The sequence below is a fragment of the Bos grunniens genome, chromosome 5, assembly GCF_055505025.1.
Source record: "Bos grunniens cultivar Pamir isolate PY7600 chromosome 5, Bosgru_T2T1.0, whole genome shotgun sequence".
In the NCBI taxonomy this organism is placed as follows: domain Eukaryota; kingdom Metazoa; phylum Chordata; class Mammalia; order Artiodactyla; family Bovidae; genus Bos; species Bos grunniens.
Genome location: NC_141169.1, coordinates 115137607 through 115151291, shown reverse-complemented (window position 1 = coordinate 115151291; position 13685 = coordinate 115137607).

The following is a 13685-nucleotide window of genomic DNA, read 5'->3' as shown; positions in this document are numbered from 1 at the left end:
CCTTCCTGGTGGGAGGAGGTGACTCCCCAAGGTCACATAGCCAGGGAAGAGCAGAGGCTCGCTGGGACCCGGTGCCCGTGACTTCTCATCCAGCTCTTCACAACGCCCCGTGCTGTCTCCTGTGGAAAAGGCAGGGGAATACCAGGTCACTGTGGGATTCAGGGGTTGAAATTGGAGGCTTATAAAATCAACAGACACTGGTTGTCACTTGCCATTCAGAAGGCTTGGGGGGACTTCCCTGGTGGTCTAGAGGCTAAGACTCCTCACTTCCAGTGCAGGGGGCCCAGATTCGATCATGGTATGGGAATTAGATCCCATATGCTGCAACTAAAGACCCCGCACAGTCAAATAAATAAAAGTAAACAAGAAAAAAAAAGTTTGGGGAAATTGGAAGGTGCACCAAGGAGAGTGCAGGGGGTAACTGCACGGACAGAATCTGGTATCAGAAGACCCACACCCGCTCCCTGCTCAGCTGCTTGCTTGCTGTGTGACTCAGTTTTGCTTTCTCATCTGCATGGTGGAGATTAAAATCTCAGCCCCATCTAGCTCACAAAGCCATCGGAAGAAGGGAAGATGAGGATTGCAAAAGTGCCCAATCCGTATTGTTGTCGTTCAGACTCGATTGTTGTTGGTCCGACTCTTTGCGACCTCATGGACTGTACACCAGGCTCCTCTGTCCTCCACTATCTCCCAGAGTTTGCTCACATTCATGTCAGCATTAGTTAACAGTTTTTGCTGTCACTTTAGTTTCAAGACCTGGGGCCTGCCCTCTAGGAGTTCACAGACTGTTTCTTGTAAGAACAATAAAAGAGACAGCTTAGGCTCAGTGCCAGAGAAGTGGCATAGATAACGCTTGCCCCAGTGGGTGGGGTGACCTGGGTCATTTCCTTGAGGTGTCTTTTTTTCTTTGGAGAAAGATCTTTAATTGCTTTACACAGCAATAGAAAGTATGTATTATACATTGCATGTATGCAGGCTCAGTCAATAAGGCATATCCAGCTCTTTGGCAGCCCCATGGACTGCAGCCTGCCAGGCTCCTCTGACCATGTAATTTTCCAGGCAAGAATACTGGAGTGGGTTGCCATTTCCTACTCCATCCTTGAGGTGTCTTGAAGAATGAGTAGACACTGGATGGGGGAGGGGGGCGGGGGATAATGAGAGATGATTTCAGAAAAAGGATTCAGGGCCAAATTATGAAGGATCTTGGATGCCAGGCTCAAGAATTTGGCTTTAGGGAGCCATTGAATGTTTTTGAGGAACAGTGTGACAAGGGAGATGTTCTTAGAGATGTGACTCTAAGGGGTGGTTCAGAAGATGATCGAGGTGGGAAGAGGCTGCAGGGAAGCACAGAAGGGAAGAGCTGAGGGTGTGAACTAAAGAGAATATGCGGGGTGGGAGGACTGGGGAAAGAGGTGGCTTCATTGGGTAGTAGGTCTTGAGAGCCAGGAGCAATTCTCAGTTGACCAGCAGGGGGCGTGTGCACAAAAGGGGTTTGAACCTTTAAAGCAGAATTAAGTAAACCTTGCCGTGTTAACGAAAGTATTTTTCCAAGAGCTGTTCAGAGAGGTCATATCATCCATGGCTATGAAATAATACTGTTTCCATGTAACAACTGTGTATCGAGAAAGTCACTGGTTTGCTTCAGTTCCTGAATCTTGTACTCAGAATAAGAATGAAAATAATTCTGGACTTCCCAGATGGTCCAGTGGCTAAGACTCCACGCTCCTACTGCAGGGGACCCACTCTGATCTCTGGTCATGGAACTAGATCCCACATGCTTCAACTAAGACCCAGCACAGCCAAGTAGATATACATAAATAAATAAATAATTGTTAAGAAGAAAATAATTCTACCAGACTTACAGGCAAACTCTTCTCTTACACAATCTTCCCCCAGGCAGAAATGTCTCCACTGCACCCAGAATTCCCCTGCTTTTCCACTGTTGTTCAGTCGCTAGGTCGTGTCCAACTCTGTGACCCCATGAACTGTAACATGCCAGGCTTCCCTGTCCTTCACTGTCTCCCAGACTTTGCTCAAACTTATGTCCATTGAGTTGCTTTTCCATTAATCAAGGATGGAAGCCCAGTCTCCTGCATTGCAGGCAGATTCTTTACGGACTGAGCTACCAGGGAAGAAACTTTCCATTAAGTCACCCAATATCGAAGGAGCATTAGTGGTTTGACAGCACCGGGTGCTGGGTCACACCGCTGAGCAAGACAAGGAAGTAAGTCCTTGCCCTGCAGAGTTCAGTTTGAGAGAGATGAAAAAGGAACATTCTCAGAGGTGGGTGAGCTCAAAGGGCAGGCTGCTCTGGTGGACCCTCAGAGGGGCCATGAAGAGCCTAGAAAGAGCTGACTGTGACCCTGCAGGGGTTTTTGGATGGGTGGGAGGCAGTGGTCGAGAGAGCTGGCTCTCTGGGCTGTATCTGAATAGAGATACTCAGGATTACAGGGCCAATATGATCTGCTGGGGGGATGGGAGGGCTGGTTGCTGGGCACAGGTGATTTCTCCTGGTCTGGAAGGAGCTCAATCCCCAAAGTGGGTCTTGGCTACATGTCTGGGCTGCTCAGGTCAGGCTGGGCCCCTCACCACAAGCTGGCCCAGTGGAAACCCTTGAAGATGTGTTTCAGCAAGAAAAACCATGAGGGACTTCCCTGGTTGTCCAGTGGCTAAGACTCCGTGCCCGATGCAGGGGGCCTGGGTTCAAACCCTGGTCAGGGAACTAGATTCCTGCATGCTGTAAATAAAAAACCTCTTTTCCTGCAACAAAGATCCTGCACATGGCAATGAAAGAGCCCATGTGCCACGGCTAAGGCCGGCGCAGCAGAATCAGTGAATTTTTTTTTTTTTTAAAGAACCAAGAGCGTCAGAGGCTTAAGCTGGGGGCTGTCTGGTCACTTTCTTCCCTTAGTCTTGACATTTCAGTTCTTCCTTTGATTGCATGAAACACCGCTTGTCTCCTTCCTGTAACTCCACTACTAATTTTAGCTACACACAGTTGGCTGCAGTTCAAAGAATTTTAACCTGTACAAGTTCACTCAGGTTACAGTCTGGAGAACAGATGGGAGAAGGGTCATCCAGACGATAGCTGGTAGTGTTTGGGAGAGAAAAAAGGTGTTTGGAAGGAACGTTGGCAGGACCTGGCGGGGAGAATGAGTGAGGAGGTGACGTGAGAACTCAGGTTTCTGGAAAGAGGTACCGTTCATGCAGGGCTGAAGGGAAGATGATGACTTTAGTTTTAGAGAAGTTGAGCTTGAGGAATCTTGGGGACACTCCAGCAGGACGTCAGGTTGGCCCTCAGGATCTGCAGTTGCACGGTGACATAGAATTGAGGACCCATGGCATGCAGCTGGGGAGGAATGCTCCCGGAAATTGTCCGAGGGTGGGGACCCCAAGGAACAACAGGAAGAGGGTGGGAAGGAGCAGGCAGAGGACCGAGGCCTCTCATGGAAGGCTCAGCATCTCAGGGAAGCCAGGATGCAGGAATGAGTGACCAGAGCTTCCTGCGATCATTGAGCTCAGTCTTGAGAGGGTCTCTGGGACTTCACAAGCAGGGGCTGTGATGGGCCTGGTGACAGCGGGGTCAAAGTGCGGCAGGGAAATCTGAGAGGAAGTGGATCAGCTGTGAAGGCAAGTCTTCCAAGCAGGGGTGTTAGGGAGAGAAGTGGGAGAGGGAGGCTTCGAAGGGTTGTGCCCCCAGCTGAAGACTATGACTTTTTATAGGCTTCCTTCCTTCCTTCTCCCATTCCACCTATTGGGTGCTCACTGTGTAACTTAGCTGTTTGAGGTCCTGGGGACACTTTGCTAAACAAGATGGGTCAGTCCTGGTTATCACGGAACATAAAATCCGGTCGGTGCTAGAGGAGAAAGCGTCTTTCTTGAACAGTTTTATTGAGGTCTAATTTTCATACAAGGGCTTCCTTGGTGACTCAGCAGAAAAGAATCCACCTGCTAACGCAGAAGACCCATGTTCCATCCCTGAGTCAGGGGGAGCCCTCGGAGAAGGAAACCGCAACCCACTCCAGTCTTCTTGCCTGGAGAATCCCTTGGACAGAAGAGCCTGGCAGGTACAGTCCATGGGGTAGCAAAGAGTCAGACACGACTTAGCGACTAAACAACAATAACAACAATTTCCATATTATGTACTTGTGTTTAGTCGCTCAGTCATGTCCAGCTCTTTGTTTCCCCATCGATTGTAGCCCACCAGGCTCCTCTGTCCATGGGATTCTCCAGGCAAGAATACTGGAGTGGGTTGCCTTTCCTTCCTTCAGGGGATCTTCCTGACCCAGGGATCGAAGCCAGGTCTCCTGCACACTCATTTTAAGTGTATAATTCAATGATCTCTAGCAAATTTACAGAGTTGTACAGCGATCATCAGAATCCAGTTTAACAACATCTTCATCACCCTCAACAAGACCTCTCAGGCCCATTTGCAATAACTCCTTACTTGTACTTCTAGCAACCACTCATCTACTTTCTGTTTCTACAGACTTGTCTTTTTTGAACATTTAATATAAATGGACTATTACAATATGTGGGATTTTGGTTGGTTTGTTTGCTTTATCTTGTTTCTTCCCGTTGGCATCACATTTTGGAGGTCCATGCATGTTGCAGTGTATCTCAGCATTTCATTTCTTTTTATTCATGAATGATATTTCATCGTGAATAAAAAGAAAAGTTATGACTAACCTAGACAGCATATTGTAAAGCAGAAACATTACTTTGCCAACAAAGGTGTGTCTAGTCAAGGCTATGGTTTTCCCTGTGGTCATGTATGGATGTGAGAGTTGGACTGTGAAGAAGGCTGAGTGCCGAAGAATTGATGCTTTTGAAGTGTGGTGTTGGAGAAGACTCTTGAGAGTCCCTTGGACTGCAAGGAGATCCAACCAGTCCATTCTGAAGGAGATCAGCCCTGAGATTTCTTTGGAAGGAATGATGCTAAAGCTGAAACTCCAGTACTTTGGCCACCTCATGTGAAGAGTCGACTCATTGGAAAAGACTCTGATGCTGGGAGGGATTGGGGGCAGGAGGAGAAGGGGACGACAGAGGATGAGATGGCTGGATGACATCACCGACTCGATGGACGTGAGTCTGAGTGAACTCCGGGAGTTTGTGATGGACAGGGAGGCCTGGCGTGCTGCGATTCATGGGGTCGAAAAGAGTCGGACATGACTGAGCGACTGATCTGATCTAATATTTCATCACACCACATTCTATTTACCCATTACCGAGTAGATGACATTTGAGTTGCTTTCACTTCTTAGTCACTGTGAGTAATGATGCTGTGACCCTTTGTGTACAAGTTTTTATATGGACAAGTATCTTCATTTCTCTTGGGTGGATATGTAGGCTGCTAAGTCATAGGTGTGTGTGTGTGTGTGTGTGTTAGTTGCTTAGTTGTGTCTGACTCTTTGTTACACCATGGACGGTAGCCTGCCTGGCTCCTCTGTTCCTGAAATTTTCCAGGCAAGAATACTGGAGTGGGTAGCCATTCCATTCTCCAGCGGATCTTCCAGATCCAGGGATCAAACTCAGGTCTCCCAAATTGCAGGCAAATTCTTTACCATCTGAGCCACTGGGGAAGCCCAGGCCATAGGTAAATGTATGTTTAACTTTTTGGGAAACTGCCAAACTATTTTCCAAAGCAATCGCACCATTTTACATTCCTACCAGCAGTGTGTGAGGGTTCCAGTTTCTCCACATCCACATTCTCTTTTTATTATTTCTCTTTTTATTATTTCTCATTGTGGCTTTGATTTGCTTTCCCCTGAAGACTAATGATGTTGAGCATCTTTTTGTGTGCTGATGGACCAACCATTCCTCAGTTTTCTTGGTAGAAACGGTTTTAAAGAGGTGAATTTTCCATTCCCCCTAGGAGATTGGACTTTTATGATTCTGTGGTAAGAAAGTTCTGTTGACTCTTCCATGAAAACTTCTCTGATTCTCTTGTCTATGCTGGTCTTCCCTTTCTCTTAAATTTTAAAGCAAAAGTCAGAGCATATCTGAGGCTTCAGGCCCTCCCAGAAAACTTCCCCTGTAACTTAAAATAAACTCAAGCTCCAGTCTCGTTTCCCACCATGCTCTCCCTTCTGCCCTTTCGCAGGAGCTGTAGTGACCTTTGAGGATTTCACGTTCACCCCTGCCTCCGGGCCTTAGCACTGGCAGGCCCCTCTACCTGGAATTACCTTCCCCTTGATCTCCATGGGGCCAGTTCCATCTGATCATGTGGAGCATTTTCTCAGAGAAACTTTCCTGATTATCAGTCTCTTACCATCTTTTTTGACTTTTTTCAAGGCACTGATTACCAGGCAAAGTTATCTTAGGTATTTCCTTGCTTTTTTACTTTCTCCATCAGAAAACTATCAACTCTGCAAGGGCAAAACAGCCCTGGCCCGATCGGTATGGCACTTAGAGAATACCATGGAAAGAGGAGCCTAGAGGGCTACAGTTCATGTGGTCACAGAGTCCAGCATGACTGAGCAACTGAGCATGCACACCCATTTCTGGAGAAGTCACTTCAGGGCCTGGGGAGGGAAGAGAGCAGGGTGCTTGTGCTACCCCGGCACAGCTGGTGGGGAGAGGACAGGCCAGGCTCCAGGGGGCTGAGAGCTTATCCTCTGTTCACTGGCTGAGTTGTGAGTGTCCCTCTCCCCAGAGGGGCTTGTCATCTCATTCAGCACAGTACCCAGAACAGTGGCCAGTGGGTGCTGCTAAGTTGCCAAGTTGCTTCAGTTGTGTCCGACTCTGTGCGACCCCATAGACAGCAGCCCCCTGGCTCCCCCGTCCCTGGGATTCTCCAGGCAAGAACACTGGAGTGGGTTACCATTGGGTAGTAGGTGCTAAACAAGTCTTTGACTTCAAAGCCTGATGCAGGCATCTGAGTCTGGGGGCGGAGGGGAGCCCTGCCCACTGACTGGCTATGTGACCGTGGGTCTGCTCCTTCCCGTCTCTGAGTCTGTTTCCTTGTCTCCGTAGCGTGCCTGATGGCATGAGGGTGAAGGCCGTCCTTCCTCGTCAGGTGAAAAGAGGCTGTGCCTGGGCTTGTGCACCTGGGCTGGGTGGCCCTGGTGGCTGTTGGGCTATTTTTGGCAGTGATGATGATCACACAGCTTTGTTCTTGGATCTGCCGCCTCTGTTCCCACTGTCCCCAGGGCAGCAGGCTCCAGACCCTACCTGGGGGCTTGCGGAGGAGAGCTGGAGAGCAGGGAACGTGGGTGAATGCCAGGGGAGGCTGACCAGGCAGAGGCTGGGGTTGGGTGAAAGCTGAGTCACAGCCTTAAAAACTTGGGGAGGGGGGTGTCACGGTGACATTACGTTCACTTCCTGACAGGAGGGTGCTGTGTCTCATGCCTCCAGGCGACTGAGCCCAAACAGAAAGGCTTTGAGAAAGCAAGGAAACCGGAGGATGGATGAATGGAAAATTTTAATGAACAGCAGCCCAGGAATCCCTTCAGCCTGGAAGCACCTTTGGAACACCAGCGCCAGCACCTGGAAAGGCCTGTCCCTTGGCTGGAGTGGGTTTCCTACTTGCAGATGCGGTAGGAAACCTCTGGGCATCCTTCTTCCCCAGCCATTCAGGCCCTGTCCCAGCCTCACAGCTCTGCCTGGGGACCACAGTGGTGGTCCTACAGCCTGACATCCTCTCCTCCCTATCCCCACCCATCGAAATCCTGCCCGTTCCTGAGACCCAGTTAAAGCTCCATGTCCTTGAGGCTTTAAACCATCTTCTGGTCCGGTGCCTGCCACTCTCATCTGCCTGCCCTCGATTTTTCACTTCACACTTAACTTACTCTCACCTCTCTCTTCTCTCAGTAAATCATCCTGCCCTTTTCCCCCAGCTTGAGTATGAGTCTGGTGGCCTCAAACATTTTCATATAACTCCTCACATGTTTATCCAAATTTCTCATAGATGCTTTTTCTGATCTCAGAGCTCAATGACACCAAAGCCTGTAAATACAAAACAATTCCTTACTGGGGGAAAAAAAATCACCATTCCTTGATATTTCCCCAAATGAGAGCTTGTTCTTGCTGTTTGGTCATTCAGTTGTGTCCGACTCTGTGACCCCATGGTCTGCAGCACACCAGGCTCCTCTGTTCTTCACTGTCTCCCAGAGTTGGCTCAAATTCATGTCCACTGAGTCAGTGATGCTATCCAATCATCTCATCCTCTGTCATCCACTTCTGCTGCCCTCAATCTCTCCCAGCATCAGGGCCTTTCCCAGTGAGTCATCTCTTCACATCAGGTGGCCAAAGTATTAGAGCTTCAGCTTCAGCATCAGTCTTTCTAATGAATACTCAGGGTTGATTTCCTTTAGGATTGACTGGTTTGATTTCCTTGCTGTCCAAAGGACTCTGAAGAAGTCCCTTGGACTTCTCCAGTACCATAGTTCAAAAGCATCAATTCTTCAGTACTCAGCCTTCTTTATGACCCAACTCTCACATCTGTACATGACTACTTGGAAAACCGTAGCTTTGACTAGATGGACCTTTGTCAGCAAAGTGATATCTCTGCTTTTTAATACATTGTCTCAGTTTGTCATAGTTTTCCTCCCAAGAAGCAAGCATCTTTTAATTTCATGGCTGCAGTCACCATCTGCAGTGATTCTGGAGCCCATGAAGATAAAATCTGTCACTGTTTCCACCTTTTCCCCTTCTATGTGCCATGAAGCAATGGGACTGGGTACTATGATCTCAGTTTTTTGAATGTTGAGTTTTAAGCCAGCTTAAGCCTATGACCTTGACCAAGTCATCTTACCCCCCTGAGCCTCAGCTTCCCCAGTGCAAAGTGGAGCTGGTGTAAGGAAGCAGGAGTTCTCGTATATAAAGCACCATCGTGGGGCTGTCCCCATGGAAAGCGGTCCTTTGGGTGGCAGCTGTGATTGGTATGGAGGGTTGGGAGAAGTCAGGGCCAGTCCAGCCCCTCGGGTCCTCCCCGGGCACCCAGCAGGTGCTGTGTCCCAGCGGGTGCAGAGTGAAGACTGCCTGAATGAGGGAGCGATAACAGTCTCCCAGGCCTGGTCCCTGGGAGGGCCTGGCTTAGGGTGCCTGCTGTCTGGGCACCTAACAAGAAAGCTGTGACCTGTAATTAGCAGGGCTGGGCTTGGCGGGCTGGCTGTCCCCAGGGCCCACATGATACTTCATCAGCCTCAATGAGCGCTCGGGCGAAATCTGAAACCCAAGCCATGGGCTGGAACCAGTTACACAGAGAACAGAGTTGTCACAACAGGAAGGGTGTGTTCAGAGGGACAGTGGGAGGAGCGTTGGCTCTGCTGTCTTATACCCCAGGCCACCCAGCAGGTGCCAGGACCCATATGCTCAGAGGACAACCCCCAGGAGCAGGCCCTTGGCTGGATACCCCTGACCTTGGTCTTGAACTGTCGGGAAGGACGTTTCCCTCCCGCCTCTAAGGATCTGCCTGTGCTCCACCACCTCAGGCTGACAACCCTGCACCCACAGCTCCCATGACTTGCCCTTCAGACGTGTCCTTCCAAGCCCTGCCCTGCCTATCTTTCAGTCTGCTGAAATGCCGCTTTTCTTGGGAGCCCTCTGGGACCCCCAGGCCACTGCTTGGACCCTTCAAGATCATTGTTCACAGGCTGCCCCCTCTGGTACCCACTAGCATGAGTTGCTGGAAAGTGGAGAAAATTTTATTTTTCATTCATGCCCAGCTCGATACCTGGTATCCCATGTCTGCTGTGTCGGAGGGAGAGAAAGACTTGATGTAGGGAAGAAAGGAAGGAGTCAGAAAGCCCAGGTTTGAGAGGGTCTCTGGCCCTGATGGATGGGAAACCTCCAGCAGCTCATCTGGCTTCCCTGGGCCTCTGCCTCCTCACCTTAGGAAGACTCTCTTGCTCATCCTTCAGGGTCTTCCATCTTTGATGTTCTGTGATCCCCAAAGCAGCCTCCTCCTGCCAATCTCTCCCACCTACCCCAATCCTTGCCCAATACTGCACTTCAGTGTGAAATCATTGCCCCTCTGCCTGTTACCCGGCTGACCACACATTCTGAGCTGCTGTCCATCAGTTTATTCTTCTAGAGAAGAAAAGGAAAAGTCCTTCGTCACACATTCCTGCCTCATGGCATACACAGCTCCAGCTCAGAGAGCTCAAAACCCATCCAGGATCCACTCTGGCAAGCTCTGGTGTGGATTGACCATTTGCTGCCCAGACCCAGAGAAAGTAGGTGAACACAGGCAGTCCACTGGGCATAGGAACTGGTTGAACTTGACCTGGAGGTGGCCTCTCCCACCCCCTGCCCCCAGTGGGGCTGTCTGGATTGGAGGGTGGCTTTCTGGCGGGTCTCTGACTTTGTTGGAGGCTCCCACCGAGTGAGAAGGGTGGACAGGAGGTGAGGCAGGGGCAGGAATGGGGCCCAGGGAGGAGCAGAGGGCCGTGGGAGTGGGAACAGGGCAGCAGAGTGGGGTGGCCTGTGATCTGGAGGGATGGTGCCCGCATTCCTTCGTGGGTAATAATGCCAGTGGGCCTGGCACTCACCTGGGCAGGAAGTCCGCCTTCCCTGCATCGTGTCCACTCTCGGGAGCAGCACCCGTGGCTCTGCTCCTTGTGGGGCAGGGAGTGCAGAAGAAGGAGAGGGAGCTGGCATGTCTGCTGGGTCCTGCCAGGCTCCTCCCTCCCCTTTACAGATGGGGATGTGCCCGACCTACCTGACCGTGTGACCTGATGCAAGCAGCATCATTGGTCGGGCGAGTGCCTCTGTTGCACTGGGCACCATGCAAATCTTTTTCATCTATTAAGATGTTTAATTCCTCTACCCCTCCCACCCTACTGTTTCTCTGTCCAGACAAGGACACTGAGGCCGGGAAGTGAGGTGACATGCCCAAACCTGTAAACCTAAACCTGCTTTAAAAAAAAAAAGAAAAGAAAGAAAAAATGCTGCAAAAACAAAGCAAAAAAGAACCATGAACCCCTGAGCCTTTGACTGAATCCTAGGCTTGATTAATTGCTGGGAGTGGTGGGTGGAATCCTTTTTTAGCAAAAGATAAAACTAGACCTGTGGTGCTCAGACCTCTCCTCTTTTCCTCTGCCACCAGGAAGGGACTGGGACCCAATTAAATGTTTAACCAGAGTTGGGGTGGGAGCTCGACTGCAGTGCTACTTCTTGTACCACTGCCATGATTGTGACATAGAATCACGAATAATCCCAAGCCCTGGCTGGGGAGGGAGCCCAAGTCCAGCCCACCTGGAAGTGCCCATGCCCTCCCAGGCAGATGCAGACACCTCCAAGGCAGAGCCCCTGTCTAGAGTTCCCGGATGGTAATTCAGCAAGTCAGGCACAGACACATGGAGGAAGGTCACTTCTGGTCAGCAGAACCTTTGGTAATAGCTGGTCTGGGAGCCAAGAACAGCCCTTGATGGCTCCCCACTGTCTCCAACTGTGATTTCAAACCCTCTTTATGTTTTTAATGGTGGGAGTCTTTCCATAACATCCTGTATGTAAGCAACAGCAGCATTTTATTGCTGTACATTTATTTTATAAGTATTGGTACAACTTCTTTTACCAGTTCAAGTTTGTAACATTTAGGTATTTGTTACAAAATTAACCAACAAGAGCAATGTCACTTCAAATAAAAAGAATTACGTATTGATTGATCTGACTGTGCCTGGTCTTAGTTGCAGCACACTGGATCTTCTATCTTTGTTGTGGTTGCAGGATCTCGTTCCTTGACCAGGGATGGAACCTGGGCTCCTTGCATTGGAAGCCCAGAGTCTTAGCCACTGGACTAAGGAAGTCCCACAAATGTCGCTTTTTTTAAAGAATATGCATTTTGAGACTGCTCCAGTTTTTTAAAAACAGTTTCAGTATCTAGTTTTATTTTGTATCAAGGAAATCTGGATTCACATTAGTAGATAAGCATGATAACATCGTAAATCACAGAGTGACTTTCAGTTTATCTGATCCAGGAGCCTGAAAGGCATAAGATGATACTTTGCATTCAGAATGGCATCACTGTGGTATTCAAGACCTCACCCTCCTGAAATGCAGGGACTCAAGGAAGGAGTTCCTGAGGGAGTTCAAATCCTTATCACATGGTAGAAAAGACTTTACAATGTATCACATATGAAGTCTGGGCAGGACAGGTCTTCAGTCAGAGTTTCAAAACACCCAACTTGAAAGTATGGTTTCATTGTTGATACTTTCTCCACCAATGGCAACAATGTAACCCTGTCCACTTAGAAAAAGTTAGAGTTGTCAGTCAGCACTCAGAATAGTGCTTCAGACTGTGTGAGGCAGAAGAATCAACTGAGGAACTTATGGAAAATGGGGAGATCCCAACACAGAGCATCCTGGAGATGCCTACTTTGGGAAATGCTATCCAGATGATGCTGCCAATATCCTGCTGACTTTGGAAGGGAGTGGTTTCCAGGCCCAGGTGTCTTGCCCAATGGTGCCCACTTGAGTGCAGTAGGTATGAGGGAAGCCCTGTACTTGCTGGTACAGCTTTATGTGAGCAGATGTGTGCAGGCCAGCAGGGAGCAAAACTATTCAAAGGAAGAAAGGCTGGAGTAGTTGCCTCCTAGTCAATGACACATTTATAAGGAATTCAGGTTTTACACCACTTGGCAGGGAGCACTTCATTCCAAGGTGTATCCAGAGATGTATTCCTCTGGCCCCAACAGTTAACACTCTGATGTCTCCAGAGTATTAACAGTTGGTGCACAGTACATGTTATCCTTCTGTTTTGTTTTTTAATCACTTTTTTTTTTTTTTTTTTGCAGTGAGCTTGGCTTGAGGGATCTCAGTTCCCAGGTCAGGGATCAAACCTTCAACCCCTGCAGTGGAAGCACAGTCTTAACCACTGGACCACCAAGGAAGTCCCAATCACATTTTTTTTTTTTTCCCCCCTGGGTTCAAACCATTTTAGCCAGGGGCTTCGGGAGAGGGTCAAAATGCTGGGAGGACAATGAAATCCAAAGTCTTCCTCCAGGCCATCTGCTCAACTTCTCAGCTGCTGAAAGGCCAATCACAAATTTTTAAAAAGAATACTTTTACAAACTGCAAAGAGGTCCTTGTAAAACCCTTAACAGCCACTGACTGTACCAGCTATGTCCTAAGAGCATCACAGGAGTGACCTCAAGAATCCTGGCAATTTCTCTAAATACTAGACTCTGTGATTATGCCCATTTTACAGCTGAAAACTGAGACCTGGAGTGGCAAAACAGATTGCCAGAACTGCATGACTACTCGCTGCTCAGCTGCATGCTCCAGCCAAGAAGAACCCGCCTGTCTCCCTGGACAGCAGGATCTCTTGCCTCTGGGCCTTTGCTCATCCTTTCCATTCACCTTGGCTCAGGTAAATATCACTGCCTTCAATATGGCAGGGCTTCCCCAGTGGCTCAGTAGTAAAGAATCTGTCTGCATTACATGAGACACAGGAGAGTCAGGTTCAATCCCTGGGCCAGGAAGATCTCCTGCAGAAGGAAATGACAACCCATTTATAGTATTCTTGCCTGGGAAATCCCATGGACAGAGGAGCCTTGTGGGCTACAGTCCAAGGGGTTGCAAAGAGCTGGACATGACTGAGCACCTGAACACTCACACACTCAATATGGTGACCCTCTGGGGATCACTGGGAGGCCTTTTCTACGTTTAATATCCTTGCTGAGTCTTTCTGGAAGCAAGACAGGACTCAAGTCCATCCCACCCTGAATCCACCCTATCCCCTG